General features: G+C 54.0%; 1 protein-coding gene across 2 annotated transcripts in view; it reads left to right on the forward strand.

Moving 5' to 3' along the window:
* Positions 1-22,975, forward strand: part of PTPRE (protein tyrosine phosphatase receptor type E) — a 162,434-nt gene that overhangs the window by 87,921 nt on the left and 51,538 nt on the right. The window lies entirely within an intron of this gene.

The raw sequence follows: 22,975 nt of genomic DNA on the forward strand, positions 1-22,975 counted from the left end.
GAAGGGAGATCCGTCAGCCTTCGGGTGGCCAAAAGAATGGAGAAAGCCTACCCCAGGGCCATCGAAGGAGCCTTCCTCAGCCCCAGAGACTGTGTCAGGCCCCATGAAGCAATCTTCCACCAGAAAAAGCATTTCTGGGACGGCTCTGCCCCTCACCCCTCCCTTATCATCATCAGATTTCAAATAAAGGAGCGTTCTGTACTCAAAAGGGTTTGATACAGCCGATGTCCAGTTTGACTGTTCTTAACGAGGCCAACCTTTATTAGGCCCGAACATTGCTAAATAAACCCAAATTCTCACGGCCTGTTTCCTATTTTCCTGTTACCTGACTTTCTGGCAGATTGTGACATTGATTTCCTTTGAGGTCTCTTTCCTTACCTTTTTTTTTTTTTTTTCCTCCTGGTAACTCAACAAGGAATTCTCAAAGGGCATAAAATTCTGTGACTCTATATCGATAAATATTTGAGGAGACACAGCTGGTGTTTATAAAGACATTGGTTGGGGAAAAACAAAGTCAACTCAGGCTTTGGTTGTGGTTTTGGGTTTTTTTTTTTTTTTTTTTTTTTTTTTTGGTAAACCTTTCTGCCATTCCATTCACTCACTAAACAAATATTTATTAAGTGCCCGTTTTACGAGGCAAGGGCGTTTCCCAGGTAGAACAGAATGGAAATGAAGTTCTGAGTAAAGATATTTGGAATCGGAAACCCACAAAATGCTAACGTGGGTTAGTGCCAAAAACAATTCATAGATTTTGGAGGGTGGGGCGGGAGTGAAAGTAAATATTTTCAGTGAGTTTTTGGAATTTACAGAATGTGTTCTGTTTTTCCTGCAAGGAACTGGTTTTCAGTTTACACAGAGTCCCAAGCTCCTTACGCTTGTCCCGGCAAAATCTCACGGAGTTTCAGAATAATTCCCGGGTCTGATGAGCTCGCTGTGATGGTAGAGGCCTGGTTTGCTAAAGTCTGGTCATGTTCAGACTGCCTGGGTTGGAACTCAGGGTGGGCCGATTTCCAGCTGTCAAGTTTGGGACAGGTTTCTTAACCTCTCTGACCCCCCCCCCCACTGTAAGACAGGCATGAGGGGAGCCTTGTGTGTCTCCCAGAACTTGGGACGGCCAAGGATGTAAAGTTTGTGCAGCACCATCCATGCCAGAGCAAGTGCCCTGGAAATGTCACTGTCATGATCACCAGTGCCCTTGCTTGTCCTCGCCTGCCCTGCTTCTGGAAATGGTTGTCTCTGAAATAAGGGTGCATGTTCTGTCCCAGGTACCCACTTCCTACGTAGGTAGACCTCCTGAATCCCAGTGCTGACTCACATTCGTCCCCATCGTCTGCAAGGGGCAGGCATGCACTGGGGTGGGAGCAGCCCCCCGCCTCCCCAGGAAGAAGGCTTCCTTCCCAGCTGGGGAGGCAGCACTAGCTCTGGGCCAGGGGCACCTGCAGAGTCCGCTGGCCCGGGCACCTGCCAGGGGATGAGGCAGGGCTCTCTCTGTGTGTGCCTGAAATAGCCTCATTTCAGGAAGGAAAGAAGAAATCCTAGAGATTGTTAGCAACTTTCAGAAGCCAGGGGGAATTTTAAAGACGTGGAGGCCTCCAAACCCAGTCTTGTTGTCTCTGAATCAAGTTGTGCAGTGTCCTTCCTCCCGGTGGGCTGGGGGACTCTGGAGTGGAGGCAGCAGCCAGCCCGGGCTAGTGGGAGGCGAGGATTCCCCCTGAGGTCCCGATGTGGGGAGGAGCCCCTGTCTCGTCTTCCTCAGGTCGTGCAGGCTGAGGTCACAGCTTCTCCGGACATTCTGTCCTGACCCCTGCCGCTGGCCAGGGGTGTGAGAAGGAGACAGAGCAAGGGAGACTCAGGAGCAGGGGCTGGAAGATTCTGGCCCTTTCTCAGAAGCAGACGGGCTTCCAGAGGCACAAGGCAGCCACGCTGTGGTCTCATCCTGCCACATCCCTCTGCTCCTTAAGTGGCTCACGCGTCCAGCCAACATACGAGTCAGCAAACCCTGTGTGAGTTCCAGGCACAGTGCTAAGCTCAGAGGTGACAGACAGGGGAGGTCTCTGGCCCGCCTGGCATGGCCACGCTTCACGTGTCGTCTGCCGATCTTACCAGCATAAGCTTCTCCATCTGGGGTGGCTTAGGGAGTCACTGTTGTCACCTACTCTGTGATGCTGTCCCATCCAGGCCATCACAGCAGCCCTCTCCTGGTGTCTAAGAGGCGTAGCTTCCTGGCAGGGTCTCGGGGGCCCAGCGGAGGGCACGGGCCCAGCCACGGCTCCATAAATGCTACCGGGTGTATGAACCCAAGACTTCTCACTGTGCCAGAACCGCCTGGTCGTTCTGAAGGCTTATGTCTCCGGGACTGAAGCCTGAGGTCTCTTCAGATTCCCTTCCCTGACTGAGAATGGCAGAGTCTATTATAAGAGAAATAAAATTGATTCTCTTGCTTCTTGGTTGGCTGTCTTGGAGCTGAACATATTTCAAAGTGTTTATTCACATTCCAGAAAGGCGGTGAAGGGCTTTCTTCTTATCTCGCAGGCTTTCCCCAGGGGCTCAGTGAGGTCACCGTTTTGCTGCTTTTACAGACTCAGAGAGGGCAAGAGCTGACCCGAGGCCACACAGATGATGGACCAGAGCCCGGGTCTCTCCCTGAACTGGTGACCAAGGCTCTTTCTAATACCTGTGCTGCCGGGAGAGCTGCTGCAGTTCAAGAGATGTTGAGAAGAACTCAACCGTTTGGCGTTCACACTTGGGTCTCTCCGGTTCCGAGTAGTTTACACAGATCGGTTATGCCGAGGGGGATTCCTTTAGCGCATTTCTGACGGGTGAGGGCTCGTACTGAGGCACAAGATGTCTCTCTCGTTTGAGCGCGGTGACCTCACGTCCACCCATCTGTCCCAGGCGGGTGGGCGCACAGTGGAGCATCCAGGCCTCCGTGCCTTCGTGAGAGAAAGAGGATCGCGCTGTCAGCAGGCACGAACCGAGACTGTCCAGGACAGGTGGGCACGTGGTCACTCTGTTAAGTAGGCACCACAGCCCGTGGGGGTCGTTCATGCATCCACTCCGTTTTCTTTCGGCAAGCCCCCCTCCCCACCCCGCCCCGGGCAGCCCCCCGGTGCCGGGTCCTCCGCTGGTCGTGAACCAGGCCGACCCATCCCAGCCTCCATCACCCATTGTGTTTGTGGCACATTGGACACCTGGCCTTGGTCCTTCATGACCTCGTGCGATCCTTGAACTGGGGACCCCTCCGCATTTTACAGGAGAGGCAGCCTGCCTGGGCTCCTGCACCCGGTGGGGGGCGGGGGAGGCAAAGCCAGGGGCCTCCCAAAGCGGGTCCTTGCCGGGTGCCCTGGGGGCAAGAGAGGCTTGGCTGGGGGCACTGGCGTTTTTCCTTTGACCAGTAAAAGAGCCGCTCCCCTCCCTGGGACACAGCACAGCAGGGAAAGGCCATGTGGTCCACCCAGCCTGGCTTCTGGCCTCCCCTCCCCACATAGACGCCCTCTCCCTCCCCGCCCTCCTGCCTCTTCTTCTCTCTCTCCTTCTTTCTCCCCCTGAGGCTCCCTGAATGCAAACGGCACACCTCACAGCTGTCATCACTTGGTTTATTACGTGACTGATAACTGGTCCATTAGGCGGAAGGCAGGCCAAGGACAAGAGTGGCCCGGAAGTCTTCTGTGTTAATTACTTACCCCCCTCTGTCCTTGTGCCGAGCTTTATTTGTACATACTTTGAGTTGCGGTGTCCGGTACAATTAATTTTAATATGAATGGTGGCTACCGGAAGAACCAAGTCAGCTCCCTGGATGTGACTTGTCATCCGATGTATTATTAGTGTTCCCCTCGTTTCAGGCCGGGAAAGGCCGTTCGAGTGTCACATTGCTTGTGGTGGAGATAATGGAGCCACAGATCATAAAATAAAATTCCAGGCTGGAAAGTGGGTGTGAGAGCGCCTGTCAGGGAGAATTCAGGTGCGTCTCCTAATGCTGCCTGCTGGTCCATCGCTTCAACGTCACGAAGGGGAGGGAAGTCACTGGAGAACCAATGTTTGTCCTGGCCTCGGCGGGGCTGTTATTTGGGGCAGTGCGGGGACCAGAAACCACACCTCCGGGAAGATGCAGGAAAGATGCTGGGTGTGTGAGAGCCTGACCTTGCAGGAGGCGGGAGTCGGGAATATTTTGGTCTGGGTCCCGGAGCTCGAGGCAGGTGCGAGTGGACGGGTCTCTGGTTTCCCCGACGGCGCCACCTGCTGGTCATCTCTGCCATCGCACCCAAGTGTCCACGAAGGCGCATGCGTGGAGGCCCGGGCCCGCCTCGCTCCACCGCCCTCCGCTGGCCTGCATCCCTGATGTTTCCAAATTGGGGAGCGAGTTGAGCCCGTGAAATGTGAACTATGATACTTCCATCACTGAAACCCCCTTCTCGGACACTCCTGCCACTCGGCTTCCCCTTTCTAACAGCATGCTCGTTTTCATGTGTCTACCTGTCCCGTTAGGCTGGGAGCTTCCTGGGGTCTCGGTTGGTGTGCAGCAGAAGTTCAGCGACTATGGGTGGCACCTACATTTCGGTGCAGAGGCGGTGCCCTGAGCACCGGGTTGTGGCCTTGCCGCCCTTCCCAGCAGCTCTGAGAATCTACGTGTGTCCCCATGAGTCCTGACAGGCAGGCACTGTGCCCCCAGGTTGCAGGCGAGGAGAGTCTCTGGGAAGCAAGGGACTTGACCCGGTGACAGGCAGAGGAGCCCAGGTGTGAACCCAGGGCCACCTGTCTCCTGTGTCAAGGCCTTTCTCACTGGGCTGGCTGCCTTCTGGAACCTCCCGGTGAGTTCAAGGGCTATCGTGGGGGGAGTAAAAGGCCCTGAGGATAACTCTGAGGTCATGGTCACCCAACAGCTCCGCAGTTTCCTGGCCCATAAACCCAACTTGTCCTGTGTCTGAGAGCAGACACAGCAACCCCAGGAGCCCAAACACTTAAAATATGACACCTTCCTTGCTTTGCTGAAAGCAAGTAAAGCTTTTCACCAAGGCAGGAACAGCAAGAGAGCGCGACCTCAGAAGATGGTTGTATACTCCGCTTCCTCCCACAGCCGGATCGTTGACCGTCTGCGTTTCTCCTCGATTCAGTGGTGGTCATGCACGCTTACCCCACGCTAGGTGTGGGAGAGGTAGCCTTTCCTGCCTGTGGCAGCTTCCCAGAGGCAGGAATGGGGTTTTAGTCCCTGTGGCATCTCCAGCACCGGGTGTATCTATGTGGACGCAAAGACTGGGGCAAACTTTCAAGTGGTTTGGCTCCAGCCACAGCTCACGCCCCCACCTTGACCCCAGTGAAATTCTTTTCAGGGGACAACTGGTCTCCCTGGTCAGAATAAAAAAATCCCACGAAGGCAGCATCTGTATCTAATGTTGTTGATTAAACAAGGCCTCCTTCCATGCTTTTTGTCCAGAAGATACTCAGTAAATATTTGTTGAATGAATAAACAAACAAATCTCTATTACTGGCTCCTGGTCGTACGAAAATCAGCGTTTCTTTAAAAATTCATGAGTGCCATAATGTTTCCCAGTGTGAGAGCAAAGCATTTTATGAAATAGGCGTGAATTTTCTATTAAAGAGAAGAGTCTCTATTTATTAATATTCCCAAAGGGTAGCGCTTTTTTCTGGTTTACTGGTGTGCTGCTGTTATAATTTTCCATAATTATATGGTGTTGATGGTAGTTTACTGACAGAGCACCAATAAAGAAAAATGTTACCCTGGAACTATATTACTTCAAGCGTTTAGCCCTATCAGATGGAAACTAATCAATTAGCTGAGTCGAAGGTGGCAAAGAGAATATTCTCCCCCAGAACTGTAAGAAGAGGAGACCGGGAGATGATCTGGAGGTCTGGATTTGTGTGGTCAAAATACGTAGCAGGTAGGGGCTCTATGAAGAAAGGTGTTGGGATAATTTAGGAATGGAAGGAGGTCTTACTTCTGAGTGCCCCTGGGCGCTGGTAGTAGAAAGGATTTTGATCGAGGTCAACATTATGGGGTGCAGCCCGTTGAGGAAAGCAGTCTTGTGAAGAGCCCCACAGCCGACAGAGGAGGTGTGTGCAGGGAGGTCGCTGAGGGCAGGGCTACGTGTATCTTGTTTACCATCGTACAGTAGGTGCCCGTAAATAGTTGAATGAAGGAATGAGTGAATGAATGAATGAATGAAGCTACGGGAGACCACTTCCACGAGACTCAGGTGGGAACCTGCCTCCGCCATTCTCTAGCCATGTGACTTGGGCCGAATTGCTCTCACTCTCTGGTTGTGGTCATCTCCGATCCAGGAGAAGGATCTTAATTTCTCCTTTCCGGATTGGCAGAGCAGGGGGGCAGGGGGGCGTGAAATTGCCCACTGCATAATGTTCCTGGCACCCAGGAAGACCTGGGATACCCGTTTGCAAAGTTATCCCATAAACATCCAGCCTAGACGTTGTCAGGAGCCCGTGCACCTCCCATGTTGCCTGGGAAACATGAGCCATGCCACCCAGGGCAGACTTAAAGAGGGCCAGGCCTTCAGAAGGGACCCTGGCCCCCGTTGTCCCCTTCAGGCACAAATGGGGTTGTGTACCCACCTTGTGGTTGGGTGTCCAAGGAGGGTCTGAAGCAGCTTTTTGAGTCATGAAATGGTGAGAGCTCTTTCCTTAGTTGCAATCTGCAGGCAGATTTTCTTCCAAATAACCAGAGGTGTGGTTATAAATAATTCATGCTCATTGTTTGGCCCAATTAACATTCTTCAGAAGACGGGGGCAACGCTTGAAGTCGGTTTCTCCTTGAGGGACAGCGACACACCCTGTTGGGCTGGGCTGAGCTTCTGGCCTAATTAGATATTTACACAAGAGACCGGAGTGATGGGGGTGGATTTATTTTTAATAAAAGAAGATTAAAACCTGTGTATCTACAGCATATTAAGGAAAAACGAACCAAATTGAAGTCCTCCCACAAAGTGGAGAGTGGTGGCCTGAGAAGAGAGGTCTCGCTTGGAATTAGTCAAACTTCTTGCCTTGAGACAGGAGAACATTCAGGCAACCCCCCCCGTCTCCCCTCCCCCCTGCCCCCCACCCCACGTCCGCATCCTCCGGTGGGGTTCTGAGTGAGGGTGGCGGTGACGGAGAACCACCTGAAATCCAGAGACTGGGGCCAAGTGCCCACGTGTGGGGTGGCAGCCACAGGCTGTGTCACGAAGGAGCCAGGTGGGGTTGACACAGCGGGAATGGGGTCAGAGTGGGGGCCACGTGGCACTCTGCAAATCCAAACTCATGTTCGGGACCAACCTCTGCAGCCACGCAGGAATGCGCACCGGACCTGGTTTTCCCACGAGAAGCCAGATCTCCAGCCTTTGTATGTAGACTCTCCCCTTTCTCAATATCTCAGACGAATCTAAAAGCCTTTAAACCCCAAGCGTGCACCCACTCCTTGAATTCAGCAATTCCACTTACAGACATTAAGCCCCAAATAAATGAAAACTATTTGTCCACAAGAAGACTTGTAACCAAGCTCACAGCAGCTTTGCTCATTACAGCAAAAAGTGGGAAACAACCCAAACGTGTATCGAGAGCAGACGGGGGAAGCGAGTTATGGCAGTCATACCCTGGAAAATTCTTCACGCCGGAAAGACGTGGACACAGCAGCGTGCACGAGTCTCCAGAACCCGCTGAATCAAAGACACTAGACTCAGAAGAGTACGTGCGGTGTGGCTCCATTTATAGGAAGTTCAAGAACAGGCAAAGCTAATCATCCCTGGAGACGGAGACCCGAAGAGCGCCCGCCTCTTGGGGTCGGGGGAAGGGTAGACTGACGCGGCAGCCGGGGTCGCAGGGGCTCCAACCCAGAGGCGTAAAGCGTGTACATGGACTGTGTGTGATTGTACCTTTTCAAAAAGGAAAAACTTCCGAAACACATCCCAGGTCAAACCCAGGCTGTCCGTGGGTCGCCTTGGGTCCGTAGGCTCTGATCTCTAACTTCTGTGTGGATCTGCTTCCTCCGGGCCCCTCAGTTTGCAGGTGGAGAAACGTGTCCCTCACTAGCAGGTGTCTGTGTGGTATGACCAGGCGCAGGTGGGCAAGCAGGAAGCTCTGATCCCACCAAATAGCTGCCCTCCCAGCCGCCCCTGCAACGCCACCGCCTTGCATTTATTGCCGTTTCCTGGTCTTTTTTTCAAATGCAAGGTTAAAGGCACGTGCTCACCTTGTTTAGACCGAGATGGTGGAGGCTCATCGGCCTTCCTGTCCTCCTGATGGGAAGATCCGTTGCTGGAAGGTGCCTGTGCCAGCTGGGGTCTCGGGCGGACGGAGACAAAGGGCATGATGCCCCATCTCTGCCGTGGACCCAACAGCCTGGTGTCTTGTGAGGTCCTCCTTTTCCTTCTTGACTCTGCAGGTGTTTAGGGAATGAGAATACTGTACATCTGAAAAACGGAAGGCAGACACATGTGCACATGGATCGAGCACCTGCTGTATACCCATCAGACTACAGAGTCAGGGGGCTCAGAGGCAAGGGGAGACAGACAGGTCAGTCAGCCAGGCTGCATGGTGGCGAGGAGCACAGTCACTGGGGGGAGGGACAGAGGGGGAGAGAGAGAATCTTAAGCGGGCTCCATGCTCAGTGAGGAACCCGACGCTGGGATCAAGAGTCGATGCTCAACCGATGGGTCCCCCCAGGCGCCCCGTGCCATCCTTGCTCTTGAATTTCCCATCTTGAGGTGCACTCAGAGTGGGTCTCAGTGACCCCCCCCCCAAGATCTGCATTCAGGTGGCCTCGGTGAGGCATGCGTTTCTTCTGTTCCTAGAAGCCGAGTAAGATGAGAGGCCAAGTGGACGCGTCCCTTGATGAGACAGGAGATGCCCTCCCTGTAGCTTCCCACTCCTCTGCAGTCAGGACCCCCACCCCTGTGGGTTGAACCTCAAGCTGCCCCTGGCCAGTGCTCCCCTGCCCAGCCCTCCCCGGAGTCCACTTCCTCCCAGATGAGTGCTCCCCCCACCAGCCCTCCCCAGAGTCTGCTTCCTCCCGGATGAGTGAAGTCAGAAAACAAGACAGCTGGAAAGTGGGGGCCTCTCAGCCTCCGGGGTGTGCTGTCCCACTCAGGCCACCTGGATCCCTCTCTTGTGTCCCTCTGTCTCTGTCTCTCTCACACAGACACACACACACACACACACACACACACACACACACAGACCATTTTTAGCGGGTTTCTGGAGGATGACTTGTGTAACATACACACTGCACCAGGGAGACACCACGTTGAAACCAGGGACTCTAACAGGTGCCACACCGAGGGCGTTTCCCCTCAGGCTCTAGGGACCTCACCCTGTCCCCGGGCGCCTCCTTCCTCTGCCACCTCCCAGGCACGACTGTGCAGTGGTTCAAGCAAGGCCTTTGGAATCTGGGTGTTCTGGCTTCACATCCCAGCCCTGCCACTCACTGGAGCTCAGAAGGCCTCCCCGGTCGTGATTGCGGCCTCGTCCTGGGCTTCCCGCAGGCCTACAGCTCTGGGGAGTGAGCGGTCAGGACCAGACCCTGTTCCAGATTTTTCTGGGCAGATGTGGCAGGTGGGCTTGCCGTTCTGTGGCTCTTTGATGGTGTCCTGCTCAAGCACAGTCCATTCATTCATTCATTCATTCATTCATCTAATCAGTTGTCCTCTACACATTCCTGAGAATTTACCATGCGCCCTGGGGTTGTCCCCCAGGCCCCTCTTGGGGAGGGGTCTCTGACCAAGGCCAGAGTGGTGAGTCGAGGTGGGGATCGGCAGGGGTGCCATGCTGGGGTCCTGGGTGCAGGGTGCACAGCACGCAGTGTGCCTCCTGGCGGACCCCTCCCCGCTGCATCTGTGCTGTGAAGATGGACAGTCAGGAGGGACCGTCTGCCTTTGCCCAAACCCCAAGTGACGCTCCCTGTGTGAACCTTTGTTCCATTTGCAAGGGCGCACGAGAGTCCTCTCGGGAGGACGAAGATTCTTCCCTGGGGTTCCCCGGGGAAGGTGGGGAGGTGGAGACTGTGCAACTGTGAGGCAGAGGGCAGCTGTTTGACGGCGAGGCAGAGAAACTGTGCTCAAAGCAAGGATAATTGCTGGCGGACCGTGGACCTTCCTACCGAAGGGTCAGAATGTGAGCAGTGTCGTGAAGTGTGCTGTCCTGCCCTTGGTCCTGGCTCCAGGGCTGTGTCCTGCACTGATGCAAATCCGTTTCTAACTGCTCTGGTCTTTGCTGATTGGTCTCTGGGTCTCAAGTTCAAGTATATAATCAGATCTCAAATATAAGCAGTTTTTGCACTAACTTACTGCCGTTTGGTTGACCACAACAGAAATCTACTTCAGGACTTCTCAGCATTTAAAAAAAATAATAAAACAAAACAAAACAAAACAGAACGAAATGAAAGAAAATGGAATAAAATAAGATAAAATAAAACACTGGCTAGTCTCACCGTGGCTCAGTAGCTAGGTTTTAGAGCGTGCATAGCTAGATAGTTCTGGGTCTCTTCTCTCCTCGGTTTTATTTTATGTTATTTTATTTCATTTTATTTTATTTTATTTTATTTCATTTCATTTATTTACTTACTTAAAGCTAATGTATTTTGAGAAAGAGCGAGTGGGGGAGGGGGAGAGAGAGAGAGAGAGAAAGATTGAGAATCCCAGGCAGGCTCGACACTGTCAGCACAGAGCCCCACGCTGGGCTCAACCCCCACAAACCATGAGATCACGACCCGAGTCCAAATCAGGAATTGGCCGCTTAACCAACTGAGCCACTTAGGCGCCCACTAAATTTATATTTGAAAAATATGTGTGTGTGTGTGTGTGTGTGTGTGTGTGTGTATAGATATATAGATATATGTTCAAATACATACCTAAAACCAAACTATTTGGTTTTGCAATAACAAAACGGCCAGTAGCTTCTGCAGCTGCCTGGCCCGCCGTGAGTACCCAGCAGGTGCCCTGGGTTTCCAGTGTCACGTGGGTGGAGTCAGGGAGCGTCGTCACAGCAGCAGCCGCGGTTCCATCTCCAGGCTTTTAGCATGGGCTCCACTGGCAGTGATGAACTCGAGCGGGAGCCCTGTGGTTGGACAGGGGCGCTTGAGCCGCGTTGCATCCCTGCCAGTGTGGCGTGTGTCTTCAGGTGAGGTTGTCGCAAACCCCACGAGGCAGTGCTACTACGCCCGCCAGCATCGCAGACCCCGCGTCTCCAGTGACAAGGGCGTCCATCCATTCTCCGCGTCCCGTCCTGGCCGCCGAGGAGACTGTGACCCCGGTGGGCAAGGATGGGCTCTCGGACAGCCTGTGAGCCTCTGCGGCATGAGCTCACCCCCACGTGTTGGGAGGAGGCTCACTGAACCCAGTCGGGCTGAAGTTAATAGAAGCTAAGGCCCCGGGATCGGCTGGCGCCCGTGTTCCACAGCAACGCGCGGGTCTCAGGGCGGCCTCCCGTCTTTGGGCCACCTCCACCCTTCTCCTGGGAGTGGGTGCTCAGGCACGTGGGCTGTTTCCAGAATTAGCACAGTCAGAGCACTGGTAAGAAGGTAAAGCTATTGTTGTCAGCCCCACCCCCCAAGAGTCTTGGCACAACCCGTGATAGGTGCCTGCTGCCCAGGAGAGGAGACGGGTCCAAGGTTTCTTACCATTTGCTTCCCCTTGAGATTGCTTTCAGGTGAAGGTTGAGCATCCTTATTTGACTTTTATGTCGATTCCACGTTTCCTTTCCAAGGGCTTTGATTTCCACTGTAATCAGCCTCGGTTTTCAGGAACGACTCTAGAATAGGCATTTAGGGATTGATCTCTGATAGAGCTGCGTGCCCAGGCGATTGGCATGTTTGCTGAGAAATTCACCCGAGGTTGCAGCACAAGGATTCACCATTTAGACAGAGGACGTTGGTTTAGCATCCCACCTCGGCTTCTCCCCCGGAGGCAGGGATGGGAGTGTTGGTTTATTTATGGATCCTGTTTGAAGGATGTCAAAAATCGATTTACCGACAGGGCCCTGACGAAAGTCACAAGGTATTTGTCTGATTCCCCCCTTGAAGGCGTTCTGACCATATTCTGAAGCCCCAGAGAACTCTTCAGCCACCACACTTAACGCACAGCTCCCTCCATCAGCAGGACCTTCGCGCCCGAGGGCTGTCGGCACACCTGCTCCTTGCCCCAGGCCCGAGTGAGAAAATAGGGCAGGCCTTTGTGAAAACGGTATCTGTGCCCGCGACCACCTTCCTTCCGTGCATTCTTCGGGGTTTTAGTGAAACACGGGTCCAGGAAAGGAGGTGTCCGACAGTTTGAGGATGGATGGTCCCCTAGAAGGAGATACACGGGACCTGTCCTTTCCCGCCCCAGGCTGTCCTGCCTCCCCAGTCAGCCTTCCACCAAGTCTTGTCCTGAAGACACCCGTACGGGCTTATGGGGTGCTGTTGCAGACTCTGCCTTCCGCCTGCCGGGCCCCTCCAGGAAGTACAAGGCCATGAGCTGATCCTGGCTCTCTAGGAGTTCACGTCCAAGTTCAGAAGGAGGAGGAGATAGAAAGCATTGTGGAGCAGGGACCACCAGCTGTGGGTGCCGGCCCAGACCTCCAGGCCCCGGGACTGGTGTGGAGAAAGGGCTTCCCTTGGCAGTGGCAGGTGCAGGGCCCTGGATGTGGGTGAGACCCTGAAGCGACGTGGGCGAGGCTGGCATGTGCCTCCGGGGCAGCCTGTGAGCAAGGGTCAGGAGATGACAGTTGGGATGGAAAGAAGCTACCTTCGCCCCAGGATCCCCTTTCAGTCATACTGCTTTGGCAGGCCGTCGTCTGAACATCTCCATTGAAATTAAAATGCACCAGGACGCGAATGAAGAATAATCTGAATGCCTTTCCCAGGGAGTAAAGATCACCATTCAAATTTGCTACAAATAAATTGCTGGTGCCCTCCATCAGGGCCGTGGCAATTTCTGGCTGAAAAGGTAACAAGAGCTGATAACGTATTGAAGGCAGGTCCTTGGTTTCTATTAATGTTTACTTATATCTGCAGAGGTTAACTTGCTGTCCTCCGGGCATTTTTTCCGTCTGAGTTACAGTCTATTCTATGATAGTAATTTGGTTTTGGTGAAATCCAAACACTATCCCAAACAGAACTGTCTTGTCACTGCTGAGGGGTAATTTTTCATGAATAAAGAATTCGGTGAAGGTCTAGCTTCTGTCAAATGGAAATCTACAAGCTCCTACAAGGGTAAAGAAATTAGTTATTGGTACTTTGTAGTTTTTTGGAGCCCATGAGCGATTGTGAGGCCTTGTACGTCATTCACGCTGTTCGAGATTCGGCAACAAAACTTTCATCATCCTCTTTGGTTTTATGTGAATGCTTTCAGGAGTGAAGAGTTACCATTTTCAGGCGTTTAGGGATTCCTTCATTTGTTCTTTGAAAATAAGGGTGGATTTTCTTCAAGAGGGGGAAGATTTATCTGTCAAGCCCAGCTATGGTTCATTTCTGTCTTCTTGGTCCCCAGCCATAGAAACACGGTAAGTTTCCTGTTCTCTAACAGGTGAGTGGTCGGTGGGCTTGTTGGTGGTGATGAAGCAAAGTCAAGTATGGCGTTAGGATGGGTGAAAGTGTGCCTTTGAGAAACTTCCTTGTATCTTTAACAATCTGTGGTTCTGTTGTCTTTACTGTGAGGGAGGACTTCATTCTTCCAGAATAAGCTCTTTACTTCCTATTCAGCTTCAAGAGGGCAAGATGCATAATTGGAATGATGCAAATCCGTGCATGGTCCATGGGAAATCGAAACTGAAATTATCCCGTAACACACTTACTGACACGCCAGCATTCTTACAGGTCCCTGCCGAGGGCCCAGGTAGAGTGCCGCCCCATCCTCAGGAGGGTCCCTTGCCTGTGCTGATCCAGGGCCCTGCTTGGGAGGGGCCGGCAGGGAGCCTGGTGCAGACCAGTACATCAGAGGTTGCGATACACTGGGGCTTTATGGTTTTCGTGTGCAGGTATGGGGTTTAAAAAAAAAAAAATCCGTTCGTGAAATCAGTTTCAGCATATAATCCAGAAATGTGCACACAGGACTTTAGCAGTGTGCTTATAATAAAGCACTCAAATGAATCATAAAGGGCTTTTACTCTTAGACACAAAGGATTTTCTAAATTCTTTCAAGACCAATTACCCCTCTGTTACTAGGTCAGCATCGGGGCGGAGGGTCAGCGGAACTCCCAGGGGGGATTCTTTGCTTAGGATGCTTTGTCCTTTCCTTTCACGGACCCCTCCTTTGCTCAGGGAAACCCCTTCTCCAGCTTCTCAGCCCCCATAAGGGAGGTAGGTTCTGCCCCTGGCCAACTGAGGATGGCATAACAATAGATATTTCCTGTCCTACTTTATGGAAGAGTAACCTGAGACATCGTACCTGCAGCCACCCCCTTCTTTTTTGTTTCTTTCTTTCTTTTTTTTTTTTTTTTTTTCCTAATCTAATAACTTGAGTTTCTAAGAGACCAGTCAAGTTGGGCACAGGTTGAACCTTCCAGACTCAAATCTTCCACATTTTCTGCTCTCTCTCTCTCTCGTAAAAGTTAGCCACTCATTTAACAAATCGTTCCCGGTTCTTGAATGGAAAGACTAGTCACAGGAGTAAGCTGACGAGTCAGGGGCAGACCTGGGAGTGAAGAGACACCCTCTGCCCCCGGCCCCTGCAAGGGCCTCCCCATGCCGCTCCCCGGGGTGCATCTGGACCACCTCGACACCGACAGATGCCCCCCCCCCAACCCCTGGCCCCCTTCTAGTCCCCAAAACTGCATGGACACCAGAGAAGAGTAACCATCACGACAAGAGAGAAAGTGAAATTGAATACCATGTGGCCACTGCCCCGTCACGGAAAGCAAGTTACCTGCTTGTTAGGAAAGAAAAAATTGAGTGGATAAAGGTCTATGTCCAATCACAATGCCAAATCCTATTGACTTTACTAACAGGATTCCTCTGAAGACTTTAAGTTCACCTCCAGCAGTCCTCAAACCAAGCCTCAGATGTTTCAAACAGACCTCCCGTTCTGCAGTGAAAACTTCTCGATTCCCCAGGAGCCACTTCTCTTCGTGAAGCCTTTGACTTTGGAAACCTCCAAACACATTTCCACTCACAGGGAGCACAGGAGTAAGGCCTTTTGCACCTAAAACAGGCAGCCCTTTTGTCTTCTAGAAATATCCTTTTGTCCTTTACCTGGCAAAATACATTTTCAGATGCTATTTCATGAGCTGATGTGGTTTTATTTCCCCCAGTTAAAAGGAAGAGTAATGAGGTTTGCTGCAGAGCCATTTTTTTCTTTTTTTTTCCTAATGAGTTGAGAACTAATGGCCCCAATATTCGGGCCTATTATTCTGAGGCCATCTCATGTCTTGGAGACATGACTCATGTCTCAGCTCAGTGTCAGCCATGAGGTCTCCCTGCCTCACCCCATGAGGGCAGTCCCACCTCCCAGACTGGTCTACTCACTTGGAACCATGTGTGGCCCCTCTGGGGACTTTAGTTATCTGCAGCTTGTCTCGGGATGTGCCTTGTCTCGGGGATGCACCTCGTCTTGGGGATGCGCCTTGTCTCAGGGATGCACCTCGTCTTGGGGATGCGCCCTGTCTCGGGACATGCTTTGTCTCAGGGTTGTGCTGAGAAGCGGCAGGGGCCCAGGAGGTCCTGATGAACCCGGAGAGGAGGGCCTAATGATTCTGCTTCCAGAACTGCCTTTTCATAAACCCCATGTTGAGGAAGAGCAGCATCAAGAACCCAAAGAGCCCCCCTTAACCTCTGCTTTGACTACATGGCCAGCAGCTTCCTTGGGAACTCCATCCACCTGGGGAGCACTGAGCCTGCGGTTACAGAGGGGAAGCGGGGCACCGGTGCAGGGGCTCACAGCCAGGGAGGCCGCCTGTTTGAAAACAACTTTGCTTCCAACGCTCCACGTTGAAGGCCCACCGAGACCTTCTAAGACATACCGTTTGTTCTTAGTTTATCCCACTGCTGCGTCGTGCCCAGTGATTTAAGTACAATGTGATCGGCTCCAACTTGTGAAAATAATTTGCGTCTCCTCGGCTCTCGTTTAAGAAAAAATGTCGCTTGGTACTTGCATGGTGAGAAAGTGCAAAACAAAAAAACAAAAATGCAGTTCTCTGGAAAGTTCTTTGACTGCCTGTGCGTAGCTTCCTAACTGAGGAGGGAACTTGATCTCAATGTCCTCTAAGCTGTCACTGCACTGGTGTGTCTGTCCCGGACTCGGTGCGCTTGGTACCCGATGGTCCCAGGCCCAAGGCGGAGCTAGCTGAGGTTCAGTGGGGGACACACAGTCTCTAGCAGAGACCGGTTCCCCCGGATGGGCCGGCAGCCGCCTGAGGGACCCCACGCTGACCTGCAGGTCACAGCCCCTTCTTCTCTGGAGACCTGCCTCCCCAGGTCTCCTCTGCCCATGTGAGCCGAGAGCGGTGCTGTCTGCAGGGCCCTGGGTGTCCAGCCAGACTTCCCCCACGACCTGCTGCAGGGAATCTGGGGGCTCTACGCCTCCTCAGCTCCCCCAGCCTTCCGGGTAGGCCCCTCCTCCAGGGCATGCTGTGTATTCCCCAGGGACCTCAGCCATCTCTGGACACACCTGGCCTGTGTATATGGAGTATGAGAGGCAAGGGTGTACGGAGAGGGAGGCGGGTGTCCCTGGCTTCTTTCCACGGGTCACCCCACAACCCAGGACTTCTGCGGGTCCCACCGCACAATTCTATGGGCTCAGGATTCTTCTCCTGGCCCCCGGGGGTTCTGCGTATGCCAGGGAACCCCAGCCAGACTCCACGTGTGTGCGCGGTGGGCAACTGTGCGGTCTCACCCCCTCAGAGCCTGGGGGGTGCTTCGGTCTCCAAAAGGAGCCAGCTCTCTGCCCTGACAGCCCGGGGCTGGTGGGCGGGCACCACACTGTCTCTGCCCTCCGTGTCCTCGCCTATCAAGGCAGAGGCGGCCCCTGCCTCTCTCGGTGGCTGCCAGAGGAGGGTCAGACGAGAGGACCCTGGAGGGCATCGTGGGTGACGCCGACCCCTGCGGGCATCTCCTTGCCATTTCTTTCTGGATTTTCCCCCTTTTTCTCTCGTAACAAGTGGACTTCTTTGCCCTTCTCTTTTCTGTGATGTCTCAATGGTTTCACATTTAGATGTTTGCAGTTGCTTAATTGTTCAAAAGCAATTAAGTTCCAGCCTTTCCCCAACTCGGATAAAAAGCATATGCCCTTCTCATCTTTTATTTTCTTTTTAACAAGCAAAACCTCCGAAAAGGCAGGCTCACCGCGGGTGCATCTGGAATGTGCTGAGGCTGCAAGTTTGACTGCTTTCGGGGCTTTTATTATTATTATTTGAGTCTTTCAACCATGTAAGTATATTCACACCTGAAGCTCAGAAGAGGCCTAGATTTGTTTCTCCTACCGTGAGGACACCTCTTTGTTCTTTGAGGTTTTATGCTTCCCCAGTGCATGACAAAATGATAATCGTGCCCTGTGAGGAATGTTGCCCTGATTTTATGGAAAACAGGCACGGTGGCATTAGGTACGAGACACGCGGGCAGGCAAGGCCCCCCAAGGCTCAGGGGGGTCCCGGGTTCCTGGAGGATTCACCGGGGGCCGACACGATGGCAGGGGCCTGGGGGAGGGGGGGGCTTACTTTGGTGCCAGGTGGCAGAACGTGCTTGACTTGTGTTTGCGGCCAAGGTTTCAGCAAACTGGCAGTGTCCTTCCCAGTCTGTTTCCGGAGGGAGCAGGCTGACGAGGCTCGCCCACCCGTCTGTGCCTGCCGTGACTGTCTTCCCAGAACCGTCTGTTCTCGGCTGCCTGCTGGGCGGAGGGATCTCCCGTGCCCCAGGACTCACCCCTCGCAGACCTGAACCCCACAGGTGTCGAGGAGAAACCCCCACCTGTAGGTGCAGAGAAGGACTTGGCCGTTTTCTGGGAACATTAAGGGTCCCCATTTGTCATCGTCCGGGTTGCCGCTGACTGACTTCCTTCTCTTGACATTTCTCAGTAAACAAAAGGACTTGGCTGGGTCTCCTGGCCTTCGCTTTGCTTCCTAACCCAGAAGGTGGGGGTAGCGTCTGTGCCTAATTACAGTAGCCTCAGCAAGCGGGTGGGCACGGGGCGGGGGACGCTGGGGAAGGTGTAGCTCCAGTTTGCATTTCCTGGTCCACAGATGAACTTGAAGGGTCCGTAAAGCAGCAGGAGACCGCCTGAAAGGGGTCAATGGTTGGTCTTTCTCTTTTTGCTTGCCCTCCTCTGAAAAGGCCTGGAAAAGCTGGCACAGAGAGAGGGCCCAGCCTGGATCAGAGATACTGCCCCTGCCAGGTAGGCAGAGGTGGCTGCTAGGGGGCGGGACTTTGGGCAGAAGTGATGAGGCCGAGAGCCATGGCATAGAGGAACATGTCAGGGCTGTCAGCGACCTTGGAGTGCCTCTGACTTTGACCGGGAGCTTGGGGGCTTCCCTCTGGCTCTGGAGACCAGAAGCAGTGACGATGTGAATCCTTGGATTCCTGGGGAACGCTAAGCTTCACCAGCCTGTCACATACATTATCCTCAGAACCTTCTAGAAAGGAGCAGCAGACATTCTTACCCACTTCTGCAGACTCAGGGGAGGAGTGAGGAGCTGCCCCCCCCCCCCTTGCAGGTAAATAAGGGATCTCACGGCCGTGTGGCGTGCCTGCCTCCCGTTCGGTGACGTGAGGTGACCTCTCTTCTGGAAGGCGCACCAGCAGCCGCGCTCGGGGATTTGACCACTGCCTGCCTGGGCTCTGAGTGCGCCATTGTCTTCTTTATCCAGCTGCCCCTGGAGGTCACTGTGACCCACATTTCCGGGAAAGATTGGGGGAGCGGGGCGCACAATGTGCTCGGTTCTGCATCTGCCCCCGCATGCGGGCAACGTTCAGACGGCTGCTGGCCACTGCCCGGCTGGAAGAAGCTTGTCGCTGAGCAGAAGGGGCAGCCCGTTCTGCTCCCGGGGACTGTCTCCCGCCACGGCTAAGTGACCCGCTGGAGGACCAGGGCCAGAAAGGCAAGGTTCCTGGCTGTCAGCTTCTGGCACCTTCATTCACAGAGCAGCAAACCTGGGCTGGAAGTGTGGGTCTGCTCCGGGAAAAAGCCCCCGACACTGGGAGGCCTGGAGACCCTGCTGCCGTCACATCCGTCCTGTGGCCCTCAGGCCCTGGCCGCCCACGCGTGGATCACCCCCCACCCTGCCCCCGTGCTTCTTCTCCTGCCGAGGCTGCTCCTGGAAAAGCCCTTCCTGCTCCATTTCTCCTTGGCTGATGCAAGTGCCCCTGGCAGGCTTTCCTCCTGGTCACAACTGCCCTGGGGACTGGCTTCCACTCCATTTTCCCTTTTGACCTAAAAGCCGTCCAGCGGTTCTATCTACCCTGCAGGCCTCTTGATGGCAAATTCTCGGAGGCAGAGATAAGACCCTGGCCGTCTCCATCTTTGACTCTTGGACTCCTCCCGCTGAGCCTGGCCAGGGACCTGTGTGATGGTTGACTTGAATGCCCACAGGGTGCCCGTGCCGAAAGCGCCTGGTGACTTGGTGTCTGAGCCAGAGGGAGCAGCTCCGAGGATGCCTAGGCTGGTTCTCAGAGACTTACGTCAGACTTACGGCAGAACCACATAGTTCCCCAAGCTCTACCTTTTCCTGGCACCCGGTGGGGCCATGGTACTGGGGGACATCACCGGCCACCAACGTTGACTGAGCACCTACTGTGAGCTAAGTCCGGCGTGGGCATTCACACCGAAGTCTCTGGGCCCACGGGCCGTCTGGAAGAAGGAGGCACAACTGACCTCTCACATGAGTGCTCACTGCCCTAGGGCGCTGTCCTTGACCGCAGTCACCGCAGGTCAGATGGATGTGGAGGGACCCTGGGTGCACTTCCCTCTGGGGGGTGTACCGCTTAAGGCCTGTGCGTCTCCTTTCTTCATGATGCCAGATTCCGACAGAAGCTTTAGTCTATTTCTGACTCCAGAAAAATGTGTTGAATCACACACGTGTTCCAGTGGAATCACGAGCCGTTCACACAAAGGGCGAGGAAGCGACAGTGTGTGTCCAGGTTGGGGCTGAATTTGGATTCGGAGCCTGGGCTCGTCTAAGGTCTCTCTAAGGCCGGTCTGGGGCTTTCGTAGCTGCCGACATCGTGGCACCGACCTGCATTCGTTGGCGACTCTCAGGCATCTGCCCGGCCACGGTCAGATCTGTCAGGGCTGTCTCTGAAATTGTTCATCTGCAAAGGGAGAGGCCCCTTGTCTCCCCCAACCCTTCAGAAGAAGACCCGACCTCCCCAGAAGAGAACAGAGCAGACGTGGGTGTAGACATTCCCGGCCAGGGCCGCAGAGTGGGGCCCAGGCTCTGGGACTGGGGCTCCACTGTGGAATCAGCAGGTGCTCCCCCACAGCTCTGGCTGCTTCCAGAAGGAAGTGATGGGGGAGCAGGCCTTCTCGGTCGGTGCTGGCAGCATGATGGTGCCTGGTTCACAGGGGGGCCCAGTGGTTTAAGTAAAATCAGCCCAGTTTCAAGAGTTATGCACGTTATCTCACGGGTCCCCCTGTCTTACTCACCGGGAAGCAAGGTCACAGGGGTGAAGTGTTCTGGCGAAGGCTCTCACCTGGCCCAGGGAGAGGAGAGAAGGAGGCAGGAGAGGATGACAGAGACAGGGAGACGGAAGCACAACGAGCCCAGCCTCGGAGGCCCCATTCTCTTTGAAAACCGACCTGGGTTGATGAGATGGAGAGAAATCTGCCGCGATCGCCCCTGATGACCTATTTCCTTCAAGAACGTTCATCAAGCCTCTCCGCTGTGCCAGATGGACGTGCCTGAGAGCGGCTCCCGCCCCCAAGAAGCCCCAGGGCGTAGATCGTTCTGCCCAGTGTTGTTAGCTTCCGCTTCAAAGCAGTCCTTCTGGAAAGCTTCCCCCACCCTCCACCCCGACGTCCTCAAACGCTGCCATCATCAGTCAGTCCTGCCACCAGAGACACTGGGTCTCCCGGTTCCTGTGCAGATTCGGGGGCTTCCTGAAGGCACCGTGTTCTCTGCCCCTGGCACCCGCTGCCCCCCCAGCTCATGCTGCCTCTGCCTCCTCTCCCACTACCCCCTGGACTGTTCGGCTGCTCACCTGAGAAGAGACCCCTTCGCCCTAGGCAGCCTTCTGATTCTGACCCCTCTGGGCTGGCGTCCCGCAAGTGGCTCCAGTCGCCAGCTGGTGTTAGTGTCCTGGTGGTTCCAGCCCCTGGGGTCCGCCATCTTCCCCTCCATTGTCCACTCCTCTGAGTAGAAGGTCGGCGGAGGGGGTGAGCCTCAGCGTGGGTGTCTCTTCTATTAAGAAGAAGAGGTGGGGAGAGGGCCACGCGTTTCCCACTTTTATTGCCATCTTTCAGCTACTACTGCCGAATCCCAAAGTCCGATGGATGGGGCTTTGTCGTGTGGGTCCCCCTGTTCTCCTGCTCAGGTGCTTTGGGCGGGGATTCTCCCTCCATATTGGCCTTCCTTTCATTTTTTGTGTTTTAAAAAAGTTGGTTAACGTTTATTTTTGAGAGACAGGGAGACAGAGCACGAACAGGGGAGGGGCAGAGAGACAGGGAGACACAGAATCCGAAGCAGGCTCCAGGCTCCGAGCTGTCAGCACGGGGCCCCACGCGGGGCTCGAACTCAGGAGCCACAAGATCATGACCTGAGCCGGCGTCAGATGCGTAATCGACGGAGCCACCCAGGCGCCCCTCCACATTAACCTTCCTGATGGGTCGCTGCAGTGGTCCTCTGATAAAACTCATCTCCTCTGGGTGATGGGCGAACAGGCCTTTGGGGAGCATGAAGGACCGGTGAGTGTGACTGTCAGATGCGGTGGGGGGGGAGGGGGGGGTCAAGCCAGCAGTCAGGTGTGAACACGGTTGTGTTCACTAGCCCGCTCAGCTGTGACCTTCAGGACAAAAGAAGTTGGAAGGGGTTGGATAGGGTGAGCCCCACGTATTTTGGTGAGAGAAGGAAGAACAAGGACTCATCCTTATGACACTGGCCTCAGAATTGTACTCCCGGAGAGTCCGGGCTGATTCCCAACATCCTACTCCGTTCCGTGCATGCTCCTTCAACAGTCTTCTCCAGGCTCCCGTAGTGACCTCTCTCGCTGCGACGGCCTCTTATTATTCATTACTTGCTTTTTTATTTTTGCTTCTTTGCTTCTTGTCCCTGTATCCTGTCCATGTTCACGTTTCTTCCACATTTCCCATCTCATTGCAATTAAAAGTGAGAATTTTAGTTATGAAAAGTTGCACTGAAGGAGCCCAAGAAGGGCTTGGTGGCCTGTCCCCTTGGCTCTCGCACTTTCTCCAGGGTCTCATCTTAGGGCAAGGGACCCACGGGAAGGGATGGGCTCTCTTTAGGGGCGATCACCTCTGAAACATGAGCAGCCATGCTCTCCACTCTGTCCCACCCTCCCCTAGCCCAGTGGGGACAGCACTGCCCTTTGGAGGACACCACGTGGCTAGACAAGAAGGCATGAGCTTGGACAAGAGTGGGTTGGGTGCTAACTCCTTCTGGCCCCTGTGTGGTGGGAAAAGTAGTTGAGGCTGAGGCCCCCCGCAGGCCACCTGTGGTATCCGCCAGCTGAGCAGTGGCCCCTGCCATGGCCCCTGCCATGGCCCCTGGTCATGGCCAGGCCATGGCAGGGGCCACTGGTCATCAGGATCCATGGGGAAAATGAGAGATTACAGGATTTTGACATAGTTGCAGGAAACAGAGGCAAAAGAGTTTTGCCATAAAACTTGTAGACAACAGTCTGAACTCTCATGACACTTGCTTGGGCATTTACCGTCGGGCATAAATCTACATCTTTTTGTGTTAATTAGTTTTTAATAACACTTTATGAATTTGACCTAAACCCGTCCGTCAGGAATGAAGTGTGGAAAAGGGCACATGTTAAGCACTGAGTCTCTGTTTTCAAGAAAGTTGATGATGAGGCTACAATTTGCACAAAATATCCATCAGCATTTAC

This window comes from Panthera tigris, chromosome D2 (genome assembly GCF_018350195.1).
Source record: "Panthera tigris isolate Pti1 chromosome D2, P.tigris_Pti1_mat1.1, whole genome shotgun sequence".
NCBI classification, from domain to species: Eukaryota; Metazoa; Chordata; class Mammalia; order Carnivora; family Felidae; genus Panthera; species Panthera tigris.